Source organism: Peromyscus leucopus, chromosome 4, assembly GCF_004664715.2.
Source record: "Peromyscus leucopus breed LL Stock chromosome 4, UCI_PerLeu_2.1, whole genome shotgun sequence".
NCBI classification, from domain to species: Eukaryota; Metazoa; Chordata; class Mammalia; order Rodentia; family Cricetidae; genus Peromyscus; species Peromyscus leucopus.
In genome coordinates, this window is record NC_051066.1 from 111977638 (window position 1) to 112004934 (window position 27297).

At 41.2% G+C, this 27297-nt stretch overlaps 1 protein-coding gene across 12 annotated transcripts in view; it reads left to right on the plus strand.

The window, feature by feature from the left end:
• Plcb4 (phospholipase C beta 4) overlaps nt 1–27297 on the plus strand; it is a 385025-nt gene that overhangs the window by 87554 nt on the left and 270174 nt on the right. For 3 of the 12 annotated variants that reach the window (XM_037205244.1, XM_028884517.2, XM_028884523.2), the window contains exons 1-2: nt 6750–8362; nt 25013–25098. The exons of 4 other annotated variants lie outside the window; for them this stretch is intronic. The gene's annotated coding sequence lies outside the window, so the exon portion shown is untranslated. Of the gene's footprint in view, nt 1–6749; nt 8363–25012; nt 25105–27297 lie in introns of those variants that run through there. 5 more of the 12 variants (XM_037205241.1, XM_028884515.2, XM_028884514.2 and 2 more) reach the window with 4 other exon arrangements.

Below are 27297 nucleotides of genomic sequence, written 5' to 3' on the forward strand. Positions count from 1 at the left end.
ATCTTTAGATTGATGACCCACCCTCCTTAACATTTTTGCCATGTGCGGGTTTTTTGTTTTTTTTTTTTTTTTTTCACTTTCCTCTCTTAGTATTACAGTCCTTGAGATTTGTAATTCTACCTGTAGGATCTTCTGGGATCCAGACCATTTTCCTATGTCTGCTCTCACCGCCTCCTCCAGGATGAAGTTCCAGGAGAGCAAGGGAGGTTCATGGCTGTATCGTCACTGTGGCAGTTAGTGTGGGCCAAGCATTCAGGAAACGTTTGCTCCACGGATGTAACAGATTCACTTAGAGACTTCTTTTTGATTGGACTTGTGATTTCCCTGCGATCAGCTGTCGGCAGTTATCTTTATATTCAGACGGTGTGTTTGTTCAATCTGTGTTGGTTAGTGAATGGAAATCACGTTGGAAATCACGGCCTTTGGCTCTATGTAGTTCCAGAAAGATTCCTTATTTAAAAGACCATTTAAGACATGTTAGCTGAGAATTGATAATGGTGTTGCATACCTGTAAACCAGTACTTAGGAGGTGGAGGCAGGAGGATAAGAAGTTTAAGGCCATTCTAGACTGCATAGCAAGTCTGAGACCAGTCTGGGTTATGAGACCATGATTTTATATCATAAAATAAATAAATAAATAAATAAATAAATAAATAAATAAATATAAAAAAAAGGAAATGATAGATCTGGGCCAGCCTGAGATGCATAATGACAGTATCTCAAAAGAAAAAAAAATTAAGAAAAATGGGACTAGAAAGAACTGATACTGGGGAAGGCGAGCAGGAGGAGAATTTGGTTCAGTTAATCGAGCTTCCACCATGAACACTGAAATCCGCACTGCAGTTTGGCATCTCTTTCATCATCATTATTATGATTATTAATTGGCTGCTTTTTCAAAATTTGGACTTTAAGCTTGCAGCTGATGCTTTAGGAGATTATGTTATCCAGGGTGCAGAAATTGCTGGGGCTGACTGTAACTATTCATGGCCAATTAAGGAGCAGCATTGGCAAGCAACTGGGGGCGGATTGGATGCAGTTGTGCATTGTGGGAGTTCTTGTCGCTGTGGTTCATGTGTTAGGGATTAGCTGGCCAGGCTTCCTTCCTTCTGCAGCAGGGATGTTGATTTGCCTACCTGGAGGCACTTCTATAAATGGAAATAGTAAACAACCTTGAGGGATTTAACTTTGTGTGGAGAGAAAAGGGAGAACAAAGTGGAGAAATCGCTTTCATTTGCAAGGCCTCGCTTGAGAGGCCTTCGGAAGGCTGCTTTTGTTTAATTTAGTATCAGTTTTCTTTCTTCCCAGGGGATGGAGGTGGCTTTTGAAAGAATGCATGCAGAAAATCAGGCTGTAGGAGGCAGAAATGAATTTTGGAATGTTTCCAAAGTATAGAGTTCCCCAGAGAAGTAGGGTTACTGAGCTACGGTCTCGTCACAAAAGGGAGTGTCAATCACAGAATGTGCCTGCTGTCTCATTCCTGACACAACTGGTGGCCACTGGTGATGGCTTATACTTTTACACGGAGTTTTAAAAAGCATTTCAGCCAGAAGGGAAATAAGACACACACACACACACACACACACACACACACACACACACACACACACACACATGGGTGTGTGGGGTGTGAGTGAGGTAGACTGATAAAACAGTGGCTGGATATGCCTGTTCTTCATTTTAGATTTTAGGGTTGTACCAGTTCTTAGCTGTTGTGAATTTTCCTAGTGCTGAAAATCCTGGGTAGCCCCAGTTTTCAGATGCAGTGACTAGGGGTGGGGCGCGGCCAAGGACAGTTCGAATGAAATTCGGTCCTGGAGAGCATGACCGCTCCGTGGGTGACTGGAATAGAGAACTTTGTGTCCAAGGTGGGAGGAGAAGTATTTTCCTGGTGTCCTCAGTGATGTGAGGCAGGAGATCGGAATCACTGGGCTCTGAAAGTCTTTCTTTGTGTGTCGGTCATGACATAACAGGAGTCTGGGAATAAGTCCTCCATGCTCAACAAATGGCTTAAAATATTTATCTCCAAAAGTAAAAGGGTTTTGTTTTTTTTTTTTCCTTGATTAGGAAAATACATAGGCATATCCTGTTTTTGTTTTTTTTGGATGTCTTTTATGTTTTTGATAAATGCCCTAACTTTTAAAAATGTGTGATTCTAGAGCTGAACGGTGGCTCAGTGGTAAAGAGCACACACTGTTCTTCCAGAGGACTCCCGTGTAGTTCCGTGTGAGCAAACACCTTGGGTGGGTCACAGCTGCCTGAAATTCACCTTCCAGAGGATCCAGTGCCGTTTCTGGCCTCTGCAGGCACTGTGGTCCATGCATAAGCCTGCTTGTAGACACAGACACACATACATACATAATTAAAAATGAATCAAACTAAAATATTTTAGAAAGTCTGGCTGCACATTGTTTCTAAATTCATAGTGGTCACTTTGACTGGCTGATGTGGGGATCAAGCGTCTCCCCCCTGTTGTATAGTGTTTGTAGTTATCTCTTTCTGAGGTTGGGGCAGAGGAGACGATAAAGATAGAACAGTCAGAAACCTCAGTCAGATTTGTATTCATCCCCCATTTACTTGTTCATTTCCCCTCCCAACTGTCCTTCTCTCCCTTCAGCCTCGTACTTCCCGCATTCAGTATTCATTGTTCATCTCTGACACACCTACAGTGCAGTACGCCAGGAACTTTATCATTATGGAGTCAGCCCCAAATGGTCGGTGTTGGTCATAGGAAAACACTAATGCCAGGTAAATTCTATCAGGAGTGGGTCCTGCATCATGGTCTGGAGGTTCCCAGTTAAAGCTTTGGAGAAACATTATTTCAATCTGTACAGGAAGAATGATATGAAGTTAGTTGTATGAGTTCCGCCTGTGTTCAGCTTTGTAGGTGAGTAAGAGCTGGAGACTTCAAAGAAGAGAATTTACATTGTAGAGGTCAAATTTTATGTTGGGGTTGTATTCCTGAACTTATTACAAATTTCGTGCACCTGAAATAGGAGTGTCAAAATATAATGAGATGTTTCTATTTAGCAGCTTATATGGTGCCACCTTGTGGCCACTGAGCATGCGGGGGGATTTAGTATTTTCTAGCCCCGGCCAGCAGGAAAACTGCAACCGATAAAGAACCTTGCCATGTTGAGGGGACTCCTGCTGATTCCAAGCAATGTACAACTGTGATTTCAGGTTCGTGTCACACGTGACCAATCCCTGGAGGGCGTCAGAGCAGAAGGTCCTGGCCCATTTGATGGGATCCAAAGTAGTTGCAGATAGTTACAGATGCACAGTACATGTGGGGTAGGAGTCCAGGAGATAGGGGATGAAGTGCATGAAGAGTCTGGGCCAGACCAGCAAAGACAAATGAGAATATCAAAATTTTAGGGTTTATTTGAGCAGACAATTGCCCTGTAGGTGGATTTTAGCTATTTGATCGTCCACCCTTAATTTCTATCATATGTGTTTATGAGCATAAGGATTTGTGATGTCACAGTGCTTGTGGGGTGATTTTTGTTGTTTTGTTGCGAAGGGCCCATTAACTATCTTGGAAGAGAAAATAAAATACATGGTATATTTCGTAAAGAGGTTGGATGGGAGTTCAGCCTAGACTTGGGCTGAAAGGCTGGGGCGTCATTTGATTAGGGATCGAAGTTGGAGGTCTGTGGTAAAACCAGTTGTGTGAAGTATAAGTTAGACAAAGTTCAGCCAGTTTCTTCATCTTGGGACTTTGAGAGCTCGGAAAGCACTGATGCATTTAAAGTGTGCAGTTAGATAACACCACTCGGAACTTTAGTTCTAGGAATAATCCTTACAGGTGGGCTGAATGCACCCTCAGGAATGTGATTCATTATGCATCGCTATCATAAGCTGCATAAGAAGCAACCACACACATCAGGGGAATAAAATAAATAAATAAGTACAGTGTGTGCTCTTTACCACGGCAATAAAGAAAGCGTCTGTGGGGAGTCAGCTGGAGAGCTAGCTTAGTGGAGAATGGTGCAGAGCATACTGCTCCTGCAGAAGTCTAGTGTTCAGTGTCCGGAACTCTCCTAGGCGCTCACAACCATCCGTATCCCCTAGCCCCAGTGGATCTAATGTCTGTGACTCCCACAGGCACTTACATGCACATATCCACACAGACACACTCATGCACACACATAGTTAAAAACAAAAATTAAAAAAAATATTACAATATAAAAAATTATCTGGGCATGATGGTGCATACCTTTAGTTCCAGCACTTTTGAGGCAGAGGCAGGTAGATCCCTGAGTTTGAGGCCAGCCTGGTCTATAGAGCAAGTTCCAGGACAACCAGGGCAACAGAGAGAAACCCTCTTTCAAAAACTAAAAGCCTAATTGGACTTGTTTTTTATTTTGAGTATGAGTGTTTTGCCTGTATGCATGTATGTTATATGTATGTTGACCTTGTGCCTGCCTGGTGCCCATGGGGGTCAGAAGATAGGGTTGAATCTCCTTGAATTGGAATTACAAATGGTTGTGAGCCATCATATAGGTGCTAGGAACCAAACCCTGGTCCTAGGAAAGAATAATAAATGCTCTTAACTACTGAACCATCTTTCCAGCCCTGAAAATACTTTAAAAAAATTTTTTTTAATGTCCACATCTTAGAAGTTTAGAGGTTCCCGTTCATCTGGGCTTAGCTGACTTCAGCTGACAGCTCTGTCGGTGGCCCTGTCGATTGGGTAGGCAGCTCTACTGACCTCGGCTGGGTTGGCCTATGTGCCTTGTGACATAGTCTGTCTGTTGGTGATGTAGGATGGCTTTAGCTAGTAAGACTGGGGTGACTTATTTCTGCAATGTGTGTCTTTCGTCCTTGAGCCAACTAGAGCTAGCATGTTTGCTTAGGTGTGACACAGGAGCAAGAATGGAAGGGGACAGGCTTGCTGTAGAAGTACTTCCAAAGCCTTTTCTTGCGTCACATTTGCTAACATCCTGTTGTTCAAAGGCAGATGTGGCCTGCGACAGAGGAGAAAGGCCCTTGAAAGTTACATGGCAGAGGGTGTGGGTACAGGAAAGAAGGACTGAGTTTGTTCTGCAGCCAGATCACCAGTGTATGAACTGCTGGATGAGATCACAGTCAACTGAGTGAGGAATGAGGTCAGACTTTTTCCTCGGCCACAACCACAGATTGGACTTTTAATTCTGGTGAGCAGCCTCCCAAACAGCCGTCTGGGCCATGTTAAGGAAGAAAGAGTTTATCTGGTTCTGTAAGGGGTTTTTGTCATCTCTGTGTGGGGTCATCCCACTCAGGGCTGAAAGGATTGTGGATACCATCTTGTCATGGTTGCCATCATGTCAGGAGGAAACTAGAAACCAGAGGCACGGAGAAGATAAATTGGCCATTGTAATGCCAAACAGCCAGCTCCAAGCAAAGCTGGTTCTCATCCTCAGATACCCCTCTCATGCCCTTTGGACTCTAATGACCTCAAAGAAGTTTTGTTGGAGGGTTGCAAGGACTAAAATGTGTTTACAGTCTCTATGAAAGAGCAAATCACATTCCCTCCGCAGGGACCATGACAGAAGAGCCTTTTGAAGTAGGGTGATTAGAGAGCAGCCATGCTGGGCTTGTTTCTGAAAAGCAAAGCTCGCTGAACTGTGACTGCCCATCTTTGGGAATCCAGTTCGTTTTCCATTTTTTTCTCCTTTCCCTTCCCCTCCCTTCTCAAATACCTGCTGCATGAGGAGTCCGCATAGGACTTCCAAGAAGCATCTACGTTCTAGGGCCTACTTTGTCAAATAGCATATGAAACCGTAAAGGTAAATCTAGCCTGCTGGAATCGCGGGGACATCAGCAGCTGATTTAGCAGACTGTTGAGAGCAACAATTCGAGCTGAATAAGTCAAATTTGGATAATGAATTTCTACCTACTCAAGCACTGTCAGATAAACTATTTTCGCGGCAGAAATGCTTTTGAAGTATTAGATTTTTAAAGTTTTATTTAACTGATAATAATGGGAAATATTTAAACTCCCTCCCCCCACCACACACACCTTTTTTTTTATTTTTTATTTTTCATTTTGGGTGGTTCTAGGCATAGAACGCAGACCCTTTCTCATGCAAGGCAAGTGCTCCACTACTGAGTTGTATCCCAACCATTGTTTTTATTTTTATGTTGTTTACTTATTTTTTTTTTTTTGAAGACAGAGTCTCACTTGCTGCCTAGCTGAGGCTATCCTTGAACTATCCAACCAGTGCTGGATCAAAGATGTGAGCCACCATGCCCAGCAGCAGCAGCAGCAGCAGCAGCAGCAGCAGCAGCAGCATCATCCTTTTAGAACTCAGGGTTTGAGCTGAGCAGTAACAAAGCCCTGTGCTTGTTAAGAGCCAGTGAGTGTGAGAGTCCATATGATTCCGACCACCCTTTGCATAGGGCTGCTTGAATGTGTGGGGTCCCTTGCCATTTCAGAGGCTTGAGGTAGACTCATGCTTTACACTGTTGGATTTTATTCTCAGCGTGTTGATGCTTACTGCTGGTTAGATTTCCACTGTAGTTTGGGGCTGTTTAAGCACAGTTTTGTTCATTAGATCTAGTCCATGCCTCTTTGCTGTTCTGTTGTCCTCTGGCACCTGGGTAGGTTTGCAGGTGTGAGCACTGGTGAAAGTTGGAGTGGAAGGAAGGCTAGGGTATCATCTCTCCATTCCTCTCCTCTCAGTGCCTGCAGGAATAGCCGTGTCAATACATGGTTTCTGCTCTCACCTCTTGGAAGCCTGGGCTGTGGTCATCAGGTCCTTCAGCCCCTGGACTCTAATAACATCACACCCTGTTATCAAACCCACTCCTCTCTCCCTCTGTCCCCATTGCTGGTTACTGTGCCCGGAGTAAATGTTCGACCCGTGAGCTGCACTGGTAGCCTGGAAGTTGCCTTTTTAGTTTTCATTTTTATTTATATTTTTCCAACCTTTTTCTCCTTGTGCTAATTTGCTTCTTGCAGTCTACTGTGAGGATGACATCCAACTACTTAGGTTTTATTATTGGTCAAAAAGGTGGAAATGCCATCAAATGATTGAGAATGATGGATGAAGATTCTGGGCTCCAGTTCTAGGGGTTCCACTCATGGTTTGTGTGATTCAACATGTTTCTTGACCTTTGTGGGAATTACTTTTACATCTGAGCAACAAATGTGTCCGGGCTGTCTCAGTTTGGGTGTCCTGCGATAGGGACTTTAAGCTGGAGATCGTTGAACAGAGGTTTACTCTGGAAAGCTCGAGCTATCCAGCCTGTGGAGGGAAGGCAGACTCAGGATGGCACTCAGGGAGAAGCTGTGCTGGGATTCAGGCTTTGCAGAAGGCAGCTCCGAAGCAGGTGAGGACTTTATTCACTGATGTTAACTGGTTAACTGTTAGAGGTACTTAACCATGGGGGAACAATCGAGCTTTGTCTCAAAAGGCTGTGAGTCTTCTGTCCGCCTCCCTCAAACAGCTTTGGAAGCACTGTTGGGTCCTGAGGTGGGGTCTGTTCACTGGACCACAGTGACTATAGCACATCTCTGTTCTCTAAGATTCTTAAGGTTAATTCAGCATTGAATTCGCCACAAATCCTTCCAGTGCCCTTCATGTCTTTGAACTCTATTATGTAAGCTGGGTGCTAACTGTGCATCATTACATAGACTCCAGAAAGGACTGAGATTTCTGTTTTATGACTGGCCAGAGGTCTGGGCAGGTTAAGTGACCAGGTTACTCATTCAATAACTGATCGAGAAATCCTTCCGTGGGGCCCTGCAGCCTCACCGTGAGCCAGACTTTTTAACTAGATATTCGAACGACTTAAACGGCAGTAGGGGAAACCTCCTGAAAATATCTCCAGCAAAGTTGTAGGTGTTGTTTTGGTAGAAACATTTCCTCTGTTGCCATAAAAATCTTCCCCCAAATGGCTTTGTGAGAGCAAAGCTGTGCAGGCACTGCCGGTGTTTGTGGAGGGAGCCGTATGGCTCAGCCACAACACAAATGATTTGTTTTGCTGGCCGTGTTGGCAAAGTGATTTGATTTCTAGATTCCCCAGAGAGGGGAAAAAAGATCTAAACACATACATTTCTTCCTAATTAGATGTTTAAAGAAGAGCCAAGAGGAAGAGTTGAAAACGGGAGCCCAGGTACATTTTTCATTCCGTGAACGCTACCAGGGTGAGCATGTGTGCCCAAGGGTAGAAATCCCTCAGCACCCCTCCCTCCTTCTGCCCTTAGCTCTCCATTCTTCATCAGGAATGAAGAGGAAAATCAGCTATAGCGCCTCAAGCAAAGTGATGTTTGAATAGGTGCTCTTCCTTTGTTTGGGAGAATAGAGAAAGCCGGCTCCTGCTAAGCTGTTGAGATAAAAGCAACGCTTCTTTTTCTGTTGGAGACATGATTTTTCAGGTGAGCTAAGGATGCTGATGACAAGTCTCTGGAGGGCAAGGTCAAAGGTTAATTCCTAAGAGCTTCTTCTGAGGAGCCCAATTTCAGTGATGAATTGAGTTGACTTTGGTTATTCTCAGTAGCCAAGTACGAATTAACAGTTGCTTGAAGAAGATGCAAGTTCATGGTAAGGAAATTTGGAGTCGAAGCACACCATAATTACGTAGTATGGTTAAGAGCCCAGGTCCCCATCCTCTCTCCTGCCTTCTTGAGTGCTGATTCCATTTCTTCCTTGTTGCGCTGGCCACTTGGGCCAGTTTGCCTTAGAACAGCTGTTAGGCTGTTTATCCTGTGACCGTTTTAAGGAAATAATGTCTGAAGACCCCAGTGTGGTGAGTATTAATCTAGAGGGGCTCATCAGCAGGAAGAGAAAGTATTTGTGAGTCATTCATTGCTGTGGGAAAACATAGCCTTTTATCAAATCTGTGGATGAGCCCAATGGTTCTTGTGGCCTTGTTTGGATCACTGACCACATCTAAGGTCAGCTGTGTGTTGATAGATGGTTCTGCTGATTTGGGTCGGGCACAGGATGTAGCTCAGCTGGGTGTAGCTGTGTGCTGGCTGCTCTGGGATGGGGTGATTTTTTTCTCCATGCCGTGTCTCCTTGTCCAGTAGGGCAGCCTAGGCTCTCATGGTGATTGCATGATCTGAGACAAAGGCCAAGGCTCAGCATGATCATCACCTAACTTTTGCTGGGATTCACGTTAAGAGTTCCAGATTCTGTAAGACCAACAAGTACAGTGTCAGTCTTAAGTCCTAAACTAGGAAACAAACACTTTAAGCCCCTTAGCAGCACATACCAGGAATGAAGATTTTGTTCAGAGGATGAGTTCTTTTTTCTTACTCTGCTAAGTTGTTTTATTTATACATACTTTTTAATGTCAGAATATGCTTATATAAATTTTTACAGTTACGATAGCCAACAGGAAGACTTTTTTGTAGATTTTTCTTGTGTCTTCAGTCATCGCTCATAGATAATTGTTCAAGAAGTCATGTAAAGGGTACCTGTGGCCATTACTCAGAAAGCTAACACCGACAATGGTATTAACAATGTGCTGTATGTACTTTCAACAACCCCAAGAGGATGATGCATTTATAATACCATTCTTAGATAATGGAAAAAAAGGTTGTGATATGCAAATATTCAAGAGGTTTGCATGCAGGCAAAAGGTTTTGCTATCCTGTCTCACATTCATACTGAAAACTGTTTTTGGGTGTGAATACAGATCTTATAAAGCATACAGGAAATAAAAGGCTAATTTGACAGACTTGAGAGTGGAGGTAACCATGGTTTAGATTTTAGAAATTAACTTTGGACTCCTTGCTCATTAATTGCCCTGACAATTTACAGAGCTGTTACTTGCAGATACATGTGACATTCAAAAGCAATCAGACCACATTATCTGGTCTTTAAGGGATTACTGCGCTCTGGGCATCTTGAAGATTACAGTTGCAATCAGCATTAATTTCAGTGTTAACCATTGTTCTTCATGTTAACTTCAGGGTCCTTTGTCTTTGCTGTTTGCAGGGGTCCCTAGTTGAGTTCTAGGGGAGCTGATAACTAATGGGAATAGGTGATCAAGTTGCTAATTGAGTAGGATTAGTCCACTATGAGTGGACATGGCTTTGGTTGAACCTCTCAGGTCCCTGGTCCATGTTACCACACAATGTTGCCCTTCTCTCCTTCATTATTTTGGTGAAAATGTCCATTAAATGTAGTGGGGTGAACAAGGCACAAAGCATTAATCTGAAGTGATTTCCCCCATTATTTTATGACTAATTTTAGGAGGTTATTTTAGGGTACATGCACAAATAGAGGAATTTCCTTAGAAATTAAAAATAAAGAAAAACCTTATGAAGAAAATTATAAAGAGGAGATATGGGTTTGTGTGTTGTATTCAAGCCAGTTTTTAACTTTCCTTCATGTACAATGGTTTTAATTTAAATTTGCTGTGGTAAAATTCATGAAAACAGTATCTATTGCTTTGACAAAATACCTGAGAGTAATAAACATAAAGAAGGGAATGTTTATTTCAGCTTATGGTTTGGGCCCAGAGTTAGTTGGCCTCTTGTTTTGGAACTGAGGAGTAGCAGAGTATTATGTGTTGTGAAGAGGCTACTCATGTAATGGTGCCTAGGCAGATGATGGATGGAGGGAGAGTGTAGGCATAATATTCTGTCCTGCCAGCCAGCTCCCAAATAACTACACAGAGACTTATTAATTATAAATACTTGGCCAATAACTTAGGCTTGTTACTAACTAGCTCTTACAACTTGAATTTACCCATATTTCTTATCTTAGTTCTACCATGTGGCTTGTTACCTTTCTTTTAACCTGGCATGATCATCTTGCTTCTCCCTCCATCTCTTGGAGATTCCACCCTTCTTCATTCCAGAGAGCTCTCTCTCTGTCTGCAAGTCCTGCCTAACCTCTTCCTGTGTAGCTATTGGCCATTTAGCTCTTTATTAAACCAATGGGAGCAATACATCTTCACAGTACAGAAAGATTGCTCCACAACAGGAGAGAACACAGAGATGGGAGGAAAGCCTAGTAAGGCCAGGGACAGGATACATTCTTCAAGGGCAAACTTCCACTAATTTATTCTTCCAACAAGGCCCCACCTTCTATGAATAGCCTATGTAGATATGAACTCATTGATGACAATCCATTGATGTAGTTAGCAACCTCAGTATCTAGTCACCTCTTAATTGCCCCAGTAGTTGTAGAACAAACCTTGAACACAGGAACCTTAGTGGGATGTTTTATATGGAATCAAGAAATATGTCAACTGGGTAAGGAATGATGGGCCTACTTGCCTTTATTGGTGCTGGAGATTGAAAATAGGGATGGCCTTAACATCTTTAATAAGCAGGCAAGCCTTCCAGTAGAGGGATTGGGACACCAACCCAGCCACAAAACCTTTGACCTACAATCAGTACTACTTGCAAGATGTACTGGGGTAAAGGTGGCACAGAATTTCTGTGACTGAAGGAATGACTGGTCTGTGCCATGAGAGGAAGCCCATGCCAGATACGTCGTGGAGGGCCAGGAGAGATAGTCTGGATAGCCCAGAGATCAAGGATAGAACCAAACATAATCAACAAAAAAAGTCAATAAAATGATTCCTAATGATACAGTGCTATATTTGTAGACTGAAGCTTAGCATAATATTCATCAGAGAGGCTTCATCCAACAATTAATGGTAGCAGATGCAGAGACCCACAGAGAAACATTAGGTAGAACTCAGGGAATCCTGCAGAAGAGGTCAGGAAGGATTGTAGGAGCCAGAGGGTCATGGCATTACAACAAAATGGCCCACAGAATCAACTAACCAAGGCCTATAGGGGCTCACAGAGACTCAATTGATAATTAGGGCTCCTGTATGGCTTTGATCTAGGTTATCTGCATATATGTTATGGTTGTGTAGCTTGGTGTTCTTGTGGGACTCCAACAGTGGGAGCAGGGGCTCTCTCTCTGATTCTTTTGCCTGCTTTTGGGACCCTTTTCTTCCTACTGGATTGCCTCGTCCAACCTTAGTATGAGGGGATGTGTCTAGTCTTATTGTAATCTGACATGCCAATTTGGTTGATATCCCTAGAAGCCTGGCCTTCTCTGATGGAAAAGGAGGAGGAGTGGATCTGGGGGAGAGGTGATGTTGTGGGGGAAGCTGGGAGGAGAGGAAGGAGGGGAAACCATGGTCGGGATGACATATATGAGAGAAGAATAAATTTAAAAAAATAAGAAAGTCGGGTCTTAAACATGATGGCAAAGCTCCTGCTACTGAGCTTCATCCCTAGCCCATAGCAATTTTGAATGTCAGTAAAGGAAGGAATAGAAATATAATATGGAATTTAGGGTAGTACCTTTGATTTACTTCTTCCTGGATGGATGCCATGTTTTTTTTTTTTTTTTTTTTGGTTTTTTCGAGACAGGGTTTCTCTGTGTAGCTTTGCGCCTTTCCTGGAGCTCACTTGGTAGCCCAGGCTGGTCTCGAACTCACAAAGATCCGCCTGCCTCTGCCTCCCAAGTGCTGGGATTAAAGGCGTGCGCCACCACGCCCGGCTGCCATGTTTCTTATTTGTCTATTTTATTAAACAAAACAGAAAAGTGTTTTGTTTGCATGTGCACTCAAGCCATGAAGTCCCTTATCTTTGTGTTCCAGTTCATAAGCTGGGGGTTATGTGAGAAGGTAATTACTCTCTAGGTATATTTATAAAATGCTAGTAATTTTGTTGATAATATTCCCATTGAATTCTTGTTACATGACATATGTCTTCATGATAATTCTCTGGAGTAACTGTCTTTGTCTCCAGAGAGATAGAGGGATCCTAAGTGACAAAGCATGTCACAAAGCTGCCACTTCAGTCCTACCCTATAGGGATCTGTAAAGTACTTTCCATGTGACAGCCATTCAGAGTACATTTTGATTCTGTTGTCAGTCAATGTTTCTCATTGCTTATTATCTACAAGTAAATGTTTTTAAATAGGAAGCCTTGCATCATTGTGTTAAAAAAAAGTGAAAGCAAGTTGTGTTATTCACTGTGAAGTCGATGCTGCTGTGTGTTAAAACCCAGAGTTGGAACGGAGGGGGTGGGGAAGGGAGAGAAAGTGATACGGGGTTTTGAAACTATGTGATGTCATCAGATCAGAGTGATTGGTCAAACTTCCTGTAAGGGGTTTCTGGCTTTCCCCACTGCATCTGTAACCCACTTAACTTGCTTTGCAGTTCATCAGTGTTAGTGACTCTCCTACTTTGGAAATAGCTTGTCTAAAACATGAAGATGTATTGTCTTCAGAATTCCCTCAGGGACTGTAAAGCTGAGAGGAGTTGAGGGCATTCAGGTCTTGTGTCTTCATCCAGGGCAGGTAAGATGTTGCTTGAATTATCAGCCTTAAAGCCACACATGGCTTCATAGCTGCCTTAGTATACACTTCTGGGTCTGTCTGTGGAGAGGACCACGGGTAAACTTTACTTAAGTTACGTCTGAGAAGGTGTGGATACTCTTTAATGTTAAGTCCGACTGCTTAGACCATAGTTTTATGTTGATCCTGCTTGATCAGCAGCACATAACTATTGGGTGATGCATTCGAGCGTGCACAGACGCAAGCCAGAGACACTGGTTCAAAGTTGATAGTCTCTGCACATACAGTAGCTGTGGTTAACACAGGATTATTCTAAACTGACTATGCCGAAAAGGTAGACTATGTCTTTTCTTGTGCCAGTTTAAGATAAATGCTGTGATTTAATGTTTTCATATGATGGGGAGGAATGACCTGTTAGTGTCTAGGTTTCAGTAAGAACAGCTCGTGGATGTAATTAAGACTCATCCATGTGAACAGTGAATTAATCCTCATTTGAAGGTTTTACTGATTGATCACATAATTTTCCTGGAAAAAGAGAGAGAACGAGAGGAAGAGAGAGAATGTAATTTTGTTGTTTTTTTTTGTCACAAGGTCCCATGTGTTCTTTGCTTGCTTCAAGCAGACTGTGTAGTCAAGGATGACTTTGAACTTCTGATCTTCTTGCCTTCAGATCCTGAATGCTGAGATAGCAGGCAAGTGCTACCTCACCTAGTTTATACATGGACGTGTTGTGTGTGTGTGTGTGTGTGTGTGTGTGTGTGTGTGTGTGTGTGTGTGTGTGTGTGTACACAGGCACTCTACCAACTAATCTACATCCCCAACCCCTGGTTATGTCTTTTTGGAATCCTTTATATTATACAGATCATCCAATTTCTATGATTAATGTGAGTTCATATTCAGATGATTCTGTAGGCAATAAATCATCTATCCATGGGGATTCTAGGAACGGGGAGTTCTCAGCTTGACAGGGTTTTAAAAAGTTAAAGATGGTGAATAAAACTGAATTCATTCTCGCTTAGTGCTCCTATTTCCAAGGTAGATATTCAGTATCTATATTTTCTATTATAGCTGTAAGCAGGTAGCAAGATGTTAAGTATGGCTTGCATGTCAGGTCAGATGAGTCCCACCATCTGTTTAGTATGCTGGTGAACATCAGGAAGCTTTTGATAGGTCTTAGGCCTGCCAAGTAGCTCATGGTTGGGAAGAAAAGGTGGTCGTATTCCAAGAAGATTCGTTGACTGTGTATACATACTAAAGCTATCACAGGCTCCATATCACAAGGGGCTGCTGCTCCACTGTATCCTGCAAGTGGGGTATGCTGGTCATCACCGTTTGGTGGTACATTCCACACCACTTTGTTGGCAGGTTTTGTCTGTTGCCTTTTGAGTGCCAAGGAAGGGAGTATGACCATGTCAATTCTTTTAACAACGTTGCTTTGGTTTATTTAGAGGTGGTTTATAGTGTCTGCTATTGCAGGGCTAGGGTTTGGATCAGAGCTAGTTGGCAATGTGTCCTGCTTTGGACATGAGGTGGGAGCTGTTTTAAGTAGTGAGATCATCGAGGGCACAGACATAATCTGTTTATTCTTTAGTGTATACGGGTTCCTGGTCCAGTGCCAGCACATAGTGGCAAACTCACATTAAACAAATTATGCAACTGATGTTTGGAAGAATTTAATTTCTTTTTTAAAGAGAAAAAAACCCACACAGTGTGTGTGTGTGTGTGTGTGTGTGTGTGTGTGTGTGTGTGTGTGTGTTGGTGTTTTGCAGGTTCCCAAACAGCATCTAGAAACTAGGGAGGTGGCTCAGCAGCTAAGAGGACATACTGCTCTTGCAGAGGAACGAAGTTCATTTCCCAGCAACCATGTTGGATAGACTGTAACTGCAGCTCGAAGACACACACAAACACATGTGCATATACATAATTCTTAAAAATAATAAAATTAGAAATCGTTTTGGCTCTTAGAAGTGAGAACGAACATAGAGAATTATTGTTATGGAAGTAGTGACAAGTTTCTTTTTATTTATTTGTGTATATGTATATGTGTGCACATCTGCACAGATGTGTGCAGGACAACTTGAGGGAGTTGGTTCCATCTGTCCATTATGTGGGTTCCAGGGATTGAATTCAGGTCGTCCGTGAGATGCTTGCAGACTTGGTGGCAAGTACCCTAGCCACTGAGCCATCTTGTTACTCCAGGCTGATTTCTTATCATAACATTTTGCTAATTGAAAAAATAATGTTGTAGTCTGTTTTCAAGACCATGATGGAGATGACTTCTGTTTTTGTTTGTTTTCTTTGATCTGTGTGGGAGGAGAAGCCCCTGAGGTTTGCAGTATTGAGAATGGCTGTGTCAATGACAGCTTGCTTCTACTCTTTAGGTGTTGATGATTAGATGTATGAGGAAATCAGATTCCTTCTCTTGGGAAATCACTAATGTGGCAACTTGAAATAGTATGAAAAGAACTTTCATTAGTGGCCAGTCTTCATACGGTTGCTGGAGAGGGAGTCCTCTGAGCTGAGTGTCAACAACAGGCCAGGTCTATGTGAGTAAGTGATTAAACACTTGAGTCAGAAAGGCAACTCTCATCTTCCTATTGCATACTGTGTGTCAGCCCATGGGAATATATGCATATTAACATTAATATTGATTTTTCTGAGGTATGTCTTATTAGCTGGGTATAATGAGGGAGCCTATAATCTTAGCATTCAGGAGGCAGAAGCAGGAAAATCGTAATAAATTCCAGGGAAGCTTAGTATACAAAGCAAAAATCTGTCTTAAAAATGCATATTTTTATTTGAAATATCTTAAATTTTTAGATAGATTACTATTGGCAATTTACAAATAAGGAAACTTAAACTGTTAAGTTTTGTAATCAATCTAAAGTCATGTAACCAACTAGTAGTCCAGCAGCTAGAGTTTGACACTAGGCCTATTTGATTTGAAAGCTCAAATTCTTTCTATAGGTTCCTGGACTTTCTTATGATTATATTCTATGTTTAGTAGCTATCTTCAGTGGTCCATAGTTTGACTAAGAGTTCTAGTTTTGCAGGGAAGTCATGTTGAGTGATAGACTCAAAGTCAAGACATTGTTGAGCATGCTTGGACTTCCAGAGAAGCGGTGGTGGTGGAATACACTGTTGGATATCTGATGCTTAGATGCAGTTCCTGGCCAATTATCTGTGTCCTTTAAGAGATTATTAGACATGCATGGCTTCAGGCCCCACCAGAAGCCACTCACACTCTTAACAATGTCCTCCAGTGATTTGTGTGCAGCTTGCAGACAGATATGCTCTTGTTTAAACTGCTGTGATTTCAAGGTACCACCAGAAATGCCTGTGTAGTTGAGCTGATTGGACATAGTGTGTCACAGCATAGTACTGAGTGGCAGTGAATTGTCCCACCTTAGAGAGCGCTTACTGTATACTAAATAGTTGACTGTGTACTTCTCATAGAATTTCTTAGTATTCCTTATAGTGATCCTTTGGAGTAGATAGTTTTTGTCTCTATTGTAGAAATGAGAACATGGAACAGTAGAAGGATCCTATCTTGGTGAAAGTTAAATCTCTTTGATCCCAACCAAGGTTGGTCTAATTCTAGTTCAATGCTCATAACTTACATATTAGTGCTATGGGCTTATCTTTAAGCTGTGAGCTGTTGATTGCCAGCATATGACAGGTGATAGCAAAATTTGACTTCCAGCACAACACATTGCTAATCCAGAAGTTGTGTTCTGAAAAATAAACTTTATTTTTGTGATTCAAATGAAGAAATAAAAGCCAGCTCCAGCATTCTGAATAGCACCCAACATTACTTTTGCTGAGCACTGCATGCTTTCACTGGAGTACAGTAAAGTGTTTAGGTGGGAGCTGGAGAGCTGGTGCAGAGGCTAAGAACACTTGCTGCTCTTACAGAGGACCTGAGTTCAGTTCCCAGCACTCCTGTCAGGTGACTCACAGCTACCTATAACTCCAGGTCCAGGGGAATCGACACCCTTTTCTGGCTTCCAAGGGCACCTGCACACATAGATACACACATTAATAAAGATGAAAATAAATCTATTAAAAACAACTAGGTAACCTTTAGTCCCAGGAGGCAGAGGCAGGTGGATCTGTGAGTTTGAGGCAAGCCTGGTCTATGGAGGAAGTTCCAAGACAGCCATGGATATACAGAGAAACCTTGTCTCAAATCCCTTCCCTTCCCCAAACCCTAGATAAGAGAATTTAGAAAGAATTTTTTATTCTGTGGTCTCTGTTCTTTAAAGCTAATGATTTCCCTCCCTTTACTGACAATCATTAGTGAAATAGATTTCTTTAATGATGTTATTGCTAGAATTTAGTAACACTACTATCTAGTGATGCAATGACATGTTTGGAACATTGAGCAAAAAGAATTAGAGTGCTATTGGTGAAAATATTGTCTCAGACAATACTGATATGCTTGATACTTTTTTTGGTATGCTCGTTTTTTCCTTCTGTAAAATAGTTGTGTTTCATGGTCATTGCGTAGATGGCCCAGGTAGACCAGTTGGCTGTGCTTATTAGACTGACTTTACCATGCTGTACAATAATGTTTTCTGATGATTTTTCTTTTCTTTCCAGTCCCACTGAGTTGACTTTGTGTATACTGCATGTTGATTTTAGAACTGACCCATGGAAAATTGAAGGGATCAAGGGCACCATTAAATAACTTTTTATTTTTAATCTATAGGTGGGAGCTAGGGAGACATAATGTGATTATTATTATCATTTATTTTGTGTGTGTGTGTGTGTGTGTGTGTGTTTGAGATGAGAGAAAAAAAGAAGTAGAAGAGGCAGAGATGTGACTGCATCTGCATCTTTAAAAGGTTTTATTTATTATGTTACAATAGATGAAATGCTTATGCTTTCTTAAGTTTTCCAGTAATGAGAATGATGGAAATTAAGTTAGATGTACTAGTTAGAGCTACTAAGGTCAAACATGCTGTGTGCATACATCCAAGAGAGCTGGGCAGAATGGTGTTCACTCTGGAAACACAGCCTCGTTTGTGCTCACAGGCTCTGTAGTGTTTATAATAACCCTGGTGTGTCTTGTGGAAGTGCAGTATCAAGGAAGTTAAACCCTATGAACCAATGTACCATTTAAAAGCCTAAAGGATGAATTGCCCCTAGGGGAAAAGATGCATGCACTCTTACTTTACACACCACTCTATAAACAGCTGTTGTTTCTGTGTCTTGTCGGATGAACCAGCCTTTACAGTGGTATCCTGCCAGTGGCCACAGGTAGCCTGAGAGGAGCTGAGAGAGCCTGATTTGAACCATTTGCCAGTTTCTTTGGTGAAATTTTCACTGCCACAGCCAGTTTCAAGTTACTAGTTACCAGTTTGGTATCATCAAACCTAGAGCTGTGGAAAATTACCATCTCTAGGCTGTGCCCAAATGCTTAGGACCAGAAACCAGAAGTAAGTGGGTACCAGAGGGAGACATGGCAAAGACAATAAGGAATGGAGGGGTGGGCATGGCCACAGGCCTACACTTCCAGCACTTCAGAGGCAGAGGCTACATTAGCTATGTTAGCTACTTTGTGAGTTTAACACTAGCCTATGTAGGAAAGAGGAAAATGAACACCGGGTGGTGGAGGTTTTTGTGAAGAGATTCTGTGTGAAGGGATCTAGTTTCTTCCTGAAACTGAAGAAGAAGGTGAGTGCAGTAAAAATCCTAACTCTATGAAGGAAGTGGCTTAAATCCTGGTGTTAAACCTCTGAGGAATATCAGCCCAAACAGGTGATACTCAGAGACATCAGAATCACTCTATCAGCCAGGTGTAGTGACACACTCCTTCAATCCAATACCTGGGAGACAAGGGAGGCCGATCTCTATGAGTTCGAGACCAGCCTGGTCTACAGCATGAGCTTCAGGACAGCCAAGGCTAAATAGTGAGACCCAATCTAGAAAAAAAAAAAAAAAACTCTCTTAGAATCCCAACAGTAGAGGTTATGCAAGATGAAGGGCAAGGCAGAGAGTCCTCGGGTGTAACAGAGAGGCTGAGGCCCAGGTAAATGAAGCTGGCTCCCACTTTGCTGCTATTTCCCAATTAGTCAGTTAGCCTCTTTTCTATTTCTGTTTTTTTTTTTTTTCTGTAATTTGTTTATATTGTGTTTTCAGTTTCCAGGATTTTTTTTTTGTGGTAGCAAATGGTTATAAATGTGAACAGCAATATGAAATCCTTCATTTATAGATTTTATTAGCCTTAGCAAGTATTTATTGATGCCAAGATATGAGGTGAAGATAGTGCGCTCCGCTCCTACACTTCCCTCTTCTCCAATCGCTTGATCATGTTCCTCATTTTTCATATTGGCAAGATGGGTAATGCTTCTATTATGCTCAGAATACCATAGATCTTAGGCTTCCCGTTCATATTTAAATACATTATGTTGCTAAGGCCAGAACTAGAGAAAATACAAACAAGGAGAGCAAGAAAATGCAGCAATAGGGCAAAGAATCCCATGGCTACTGGGAACTAGGAGGAAGGGGTGACTCACTTATTAGATGGGAACCGGTGGCCTGGCCTTCTAGACAGAGAGAGATAGGAGCAGATGCAACCCGAAACACAGTAGGGGAGAAGGGGAAAAATCGTTACTTTGGCACCTTCTGTGGCCTGAACATTCTAAGTGAACTCATGTACTTCCACAAGGAGTTTTAATGCTGTCCTGGTCTATATCCAGTCTAATGAGACTCAGCTGTATCTTCATAATAAAGAGTGACTGTGTGACCTCCTCTTAATTCAGCTGAGTGTCCTCAGAAAGCAGGCTGAGAGCATGTATCAGTATGTTAGAACACTGCCGGGCATGCCTTCCGTACATCCCAAGCTTTGGATTCTGTGTTTTTCTTTTGATTCTTCTGTGCCCTTGTGAGGAAAGTGGTTTTAGTTCTACTTTACAGATTAAAAACAATGACTAAGATTCTGGGAAACTAGGCTGCTAGCTCAACATCCTGTATCTTCCCTAATCATTTCTTTTTAATTTTATATTTAAATTTTATATATTAAAGTATACATTAAATATACATAATTTAATCTTATAAACTTTATTATAAATACCCTTGCAAATAAATGAACACATCGTACATCAATATTAACTAGACCAAAAGTCCATGCTACTCAGTGAACTCCTATACAGTTAGAATAGACATTCAGAATGGAAGTTTGGAGCATCACTAATGTGATTTTTTTATACTTTTAATATAAAAATATTTTATACACTTATCTATTATCAAAAGCAAAAAATTCATGACAGACTTAGAACTAGAAAAACAATTAGCTCTAGAACCTTTTCATAACTTTGTATCACCTGCATTCAGCTCCTCCTCATCCCATAATGATTAGCATTTTTTGCTCTCTTTTCTTACTGAATCATATTTTTAAGATTTATTCATTTATTATGTATTCAGTGTTCTGTCTGAATGTATGCCTGCAGGCCAGAAGAGGGCACCAGATCTCATTTCAAATGGTTGTGAGCCACCATGTGGCTGCTGGGAATTGAACTCAGGACTTTGGAAGAGCAGCCAGATGCTCTTAACAGCTCAGCCATCTCTCCAGCCCCTTAATCATTTTTTAAATAAAATTATTATTTTCAATATCTAGTCATATTTTTCAAATAGAACAGTTTATTACTCTATTCATTAGAAGCTATATTTGTGAAATAATGATGTAATATTTGTCTCAGAAAATCAAAAAGACAGGTTTTAATTTAATTTTAAAATAAAATTTGTTGTTAAGAAATATGCAGATAAAAAATAGCTCACGCTAAAATTAACCAGACTTAAAGTCTATACATATCACTGAACTTCTATATCCTAAAGATTGGATTTTTCATTTTTGGTGGTAGATTAGTGCATGAAAATATATTTCGCCAGGCGGTGGTGGTGCACACCTTTAATCCCAGTACTCGGGAGGCAGAGCCAGGTGGATCTCTGTGAGTTCGAGGCCAGCCTGGGCTACCAAGTGAGTTCCAGGAAAGGTGCAAAGCTACACAGAGAAACCCTGTCTCGAAATATATATATATAATATATTATATACATTATATATATATATATATATATATTTCAATAGTTAAGTTTATTGCATGTGTTCTTGTTAGAAAATTAGAAGGGTACAACTGGGCTTGGAAAGCTTTCAACCTTTTATTTATACTTCATATTTATTTATTTAATTTGATGTTTGAATGTTTTGCCTGTGTGAATATGTTTGTCATATGTGTACCTAGTGCCCTAGGAGGTCAGAAGAGGTCATCAGATTTGTTGGAATTGGAGTTAAATGTGGTTGTGAATGCATTTCACATGGATGCAAATAGCATTGTGTTTGGATGGACATGTAACCACGAGTGTTTGAGGATAACAGACTCTCATAAGTTAACTTCACGCCCACTGTGGCAACTGCTGAATTTCAAAGTAGATATACAAATTCTGGTGGATGAAGGCCATGTTACCTTCTAAATCTGACATAATAATGTTGTTGGTAGTTGTGATAGTTACTGTTTAGTATCAATTTGACAGGATCTAGAATAACCTAGGAGAAAAGACTTTGGCTGTGCCTGTCGGGGAACTATCTAGATGAGGTTGATTGAGATGGGAAGACCCACCCTCCATTCCCTATGCTTGGGTCTTGAAAGCATAAAAAGGAGGAAGCTAAGTGGGCATCACCATTCATTGCTGTTCTTCCTGACTATGGACACAGTGTGACTGGCTACCTCAAGCTACTGTCACATGACTTTCCTGCTGTGATTGACAGTACTCTCAAACTGTGAGTAAAATAATCTCTTAAGCTGCGTTTGTCACATGGTTTGTCAAGTAATTTGGCAGGTTGCTCAGACAGTAGTCACCGAACATCTGCACAGTATGATAGTCATTGAGCATCTGCACGGTATGATAATTATCGACCATCTGTACATTATGCTTTCTTTTCATATGCCTGCATTTTGGGGAAAAACACTCAGGCTTTGAAGTATAGAAAATGTGGAAACTGACCATACTGTTATTTCAGAGATATTATTGCAAGTTGGGACATATGAGGGACCCAATTCAGTGACTTTTCTAAGTGATTTGGAATTTATCACAGCGTGAGCTTGGTGAACTAAAAGTTAGCAAGTGGGATCTAGAGTTATAAGCATTTTCCCAAATTGGTATTGTAAAATACAGTTCTCCCTGGATATTCTCAAATAAAGAGTCCTGTGATTAAATAAGTCTGGGAGATAAAGAGTATAACTCGCCATCTAATGGATTCATCAGTAATATTCAATTATCACACTCAAAATATTGCAATGTAGAAATATATTTATATTTGTATAGGTTGATTATCCTAAAATTTTACCTGACATATTATTACACATTTTGTATTATTTGGTAATACTGAAATTTTTGTTGTAAAGTTACCACTGGTGGATGGGCACATCTGGGGACTTGTATGTGTGTGCATTAGCATGTTAATCTGACATAGACTTGTACTCCTGAGATTTAGTTATAGGGCGAAAGCCTCAACAGTTTACCGTCTATGCAGGAAAGTTAATTCTAGAGCTCCTTTTAGACTTGAGTTCACATTGATTTCTCTTTATATCGTCACTACTCGAAACTTACAAGCTTAAAAGTTTCATGCCCTTTCTTATAGCCTCCAGGCCCTGTACAGGAGGAAATGGATGGAAGAGTGGCAGGCAGCAGTTCAGAGAGATTCTGAACAGCTTAGGAGAAGTCACCCAATTGCCGCATTTCTTCACTGTACCCTTCTTTCTTGAGGGCTAGATCTTGAGTTTTGTGTAGCCTTCAGTATAGAATGACTAGATTTTTTTTTTTTTTTAAAAGAATGCAGATGTAGTTTTCAAATTTCCTCTTGTAATGGACACCAGTTTCTCCCCAAAAGGCACTTCTGGTTCTGTTCCTGGCTGCTCACTCCTTCCCAGGCAGTGTTCCTCGGCAGTCAGCCTGTAAAAAGCATTTTCTCTGTTTGCTGTTCTGCTTAGAATAGTTGAAAGAGTCCCTCTCAGCCACTCGTCTGGCTGGCTGGTTGTGGCCAAGGACAGTTTGCCCAGCCTCTCACTCTGTGACCAAGGGGTGGGACTTTTTTGTTCCCCGTTGCTGTGGCTGCCTGTGTGCACTTGCTCATCCAAGGCTCCCCCTGCCCCTTCCTCCTGTTCTGGAGGGCACTTGTTCCGAACTCTTACTGCCCCGGGTGCTGCACCTGCCTCAGGCGTGTGCTCTGAAGCCCATTTGTGACTGGGTGAAGCCTATTTCTTTTCAGGTAAGAAAGTGTGTGAGGAGTGGTACTATGGGAAGACCGTATGGGAGAGCTTGGTAAGTTATTCTGTGCTCTTCTGATGAGCAGGTGCAAGTAGATGCTGTGGTTTTTGATGGCACGAGCCACCCAGACTTCAGAGAGTGTGTGATTGTGGGTTGTTTTTCTTTGATTTCTAATGAGAGAAATTTATGACAGATTTTAGCGAAATATATTAGGTACTATCATTTTGTGGTATTTCTGGCATTAATCTGATACAGATTTATTATTTCTTGTCGTAAAATTTCCCTAAGTTTGACTGTAACTCCAATAGCTTTTTCTATAAGGCACTCATGGATGCCCTTTGCCCGACTGATGGGATTCTCATGTTTGTTATTGAACACTGTGTATGTAACCGTACGGGCATATGGGAAATATCTATACTTGGTGCCAAATTTTGTTGTGAATATAAAACTACTCTGAGAAATAAGGCCTATTGTTAAAAATTGATTTCTGTCTTCATAATGCTTCCTGTGAATATGTTAGTACAATACAAGAAAGCACAGGTGACATGAAGTAACTTTCATATGCAGGAATGACCACAAAAAGCAGGCTTATTTTTGTCTGTTGCTCATAATTAATGAAGGGATGGAGCAGGATCTAGTATTTTATTTCAGTTATCCCCATTTTTGGTTTAATTAAGAGATATGTTTTTTAAGTCTCTTTTCTTGAGTGAGAAGAATGAAAATAGACTTTGTATCATCTTGAAAATATATTTATTCATTGTCATAGAGACTTGGTTATTGTACAAAATGTTTTTCATGGAAGTCATACATATTCATGAATGAAGGAGTGATATTGAGGTATAAAAGTTAAAGATCATATAGAATAATTAGCACCAGATGGTGTTAGAAAAGAATTTCATGTTTCATTCTTTGTGTTATTAATTAGTAAGATCTTAGAATCTTGGAAAGCATGTGAATTCTAAAAGGTAAATCCTTTAGCTTTATGACTAACCTCATAAGGTTGCTTGAGCAAAAAAGACATTATTGTATTGTTTCACATAAACAAACTGTGATCAAAATAAGCTCCCCCCTCAATTTATATGTGGATCAAACACAACATTGTGAGAGTGTTTTAAAGGTGCTGGGAAGAACGTTTTTAACTGCATATTAAAGCTGGAAAGGGACGGTGGCCTGAGAACTCCAGTGAGTTTTCCTGTTGGAGAAACATTGTATATAATTATATGTTAAAGAGCAATTATATGCAAAGGATTTTAGCTCTGCAGATAACATAGAATGTTGCCGGACTCATTGCAGTGTGTGAGATTGAGATTTTCAAAACAGATTCGTTCAGTGAGGGTTTATTTTTGCAGCCTTCTCTAAGGGTTTGGAGGCTAAGACAGACACATTATAGAGTAGCAGCAGCAGTTGCCAGAGAAGACCATGCAGGAGACAGGTGGGCAAGGCTTAATGATGCTTACCTGTTTTTATCATCCTGTCTGCAGGTAAAGCTGCTGTAGAGAGGACTTGTTACAGAGGATTTTTCTGCAGACTTGTCAGTTCACTCCGCTGCTTCTCACAGTTACCACAGGTAAAGGTGAGGTGTAGGGTGATGCTAATGCCAGCTCAGGTACCCCACTTTTCCCAGCAAGAAACTATACCATGAAATAAGATAATTACATAGAGTGTTATTCTTAATTTCACAGACACTGCCTACATCACACTAGGAAATTATGGTAGGTGTTAACAAGTGACTGTGAATATGATGGAGGTGAAGTAACTGCTGTCAACGCTCAAGCTTTGGGAATAATGGGACCAGGGAGATGTAACTCATAGCAGTCCTTCTCAGCAGTTGTCAGTTTTGGTGACCTAACCTGATGCTCAGATCAATTATCCTGTTGCTCTCACCATGGCCACCGTCAAGTGCTCATCCACTACCTCTCTTTCCCCCTTGTATTATGTCCTCACCAGGAGCCCTTTTTATGTGTTGTTTGATTCCTGTTCAATACCTGACTCTTCCGAATCTCCTCTGGAAAGCCTGGCTTGCAGGTGCTGCACTTCAGCTCTCTGGGAATTTTAACACAGAGACTTTGCCTGTGGCAAGCTACTTTTTCCCTCCTGCACAGTGCACAGTTTTCCAATGCAATCAGCAAGTTTGGGACCGTTGATTTTTATTCAAAACAAAATCCCCCTCCAAGTCTCAACTTGATTTACTTGTGCTTTGAGCTTTCAACTTTAAATGCTCTCACTAGATAGCTGTGAACTCTGGAAGGAAAAGGAGCCAGCAGTCGGGAATTGGAGTGACACTCAGACTCTTTAGTAATTAATACATTTCATATTTTCCTCTCTCAGCATTGTGTATGAAAATTTCAAACATGCAGTAATTAGGAAGTTAGTGACTTTCTTGGTTCTTAAATTATGCAAAATAATTGGTGAGTTAATAAAATACTAATGGGAAGGCCTGGGTAGTAGCCATCTTCTCTTGAGCCATCTTTATGGCTATCAATTGGTGTCCCTGGAAAGAGAGGAAAAACACCCAGGTCACTGCCTCCTTCCTGTGAAGTTTCTAGTAGGTACATTCACCTGTTGGCACAGCCTGCAATGTAAGTCGACGCTCAGACCCTTTTCACAAGCAGAAGCCCGGCTTCTGTGGCAGTCTTATGTAGTGGCATGTTACATTTGTGTCTGCCAAGTGCAAGTCCACAAACCCACTTGGACAGAAATCTGTGTAAATCCTCAGCTATCCACAAAAGAACTCATTAGAAATGCCAGGTGCCCACAGTTTCAGAAAGGCAATGGCCACAGGGAAGACTATGTTGATACCGTAAAGTTACTCAGGGACTTCAGAGTGCCCAAATTCCATTCTGTAAAAGAGTCCTAAGATGTCGGTTGTTTTGTGGGGTGAGGGTGCGTGGGGGGCAGGGTGACTCCTTTACATGAATGTCTTTAGCACCCTCTGGGGAAACTGAGTCTAATCATCGATAAAGCCATACAGCTCCTCCAACAGCCACTGTCTGCTTTGTTGGCGAATATGGACCCAAGAACAGGGGATTGATTCAGTTCCTTTCAGTAAGAAAAATCCACTGCACACTGAGGCTCAGTTCTTTGACTCTTTTCCTCAGGGTACTATGTAGGTGTTTATAGTGATTTTTCAAGGCTGCCTTATCTTCTAAAAAGTTTATTATTTTACTTAGAAATGCAAAGAAATGTCCTGCCAGTTTCTAAAGAAAATAGGTTTTCCTTATGTATCCAAACTGACCAATACTCAGTAGTTACTTATTAAATTTTTTCTTTAAACCCAGAAACTGATTACTTTTCTTTTTAGAGCAATGTTAGCTACCTATATGGCAGGAAAATCCGTATGTGTCTGTCTACCAAGTGCTTAATTTATTGTTACTTTTCCCTGAGAGCAATTTCCATCAGTACTCCATGTGGCTAGTTCTGACAAATAATTCACAAACTCATGTTTTCTGACAAATAAATTTAGGTGATAAATCCTGTGCCTTCTACTGCATTTACAGCAGTATCTGATATGTATCATTATTTAAATGTTTAATGGTGTTCTCAGAGGCTACAGCTGCCTTCATTTGTACATTCATGTCTTATGTCACTTGAAGTAGAGAATTATGGGAAATGGTGACCACTGCCTTTTTTTTTTTTTTCTGATTTTGAGCCCCAACTGGACAGAAAGAAATGGTAATTAATCTTCTCTCTCGTCTTTATGTCTTTGAGTGGGCTATACATTCGACTGATGATTTATGCAACTTTGATGTCTTCAGCCTCAACTAAA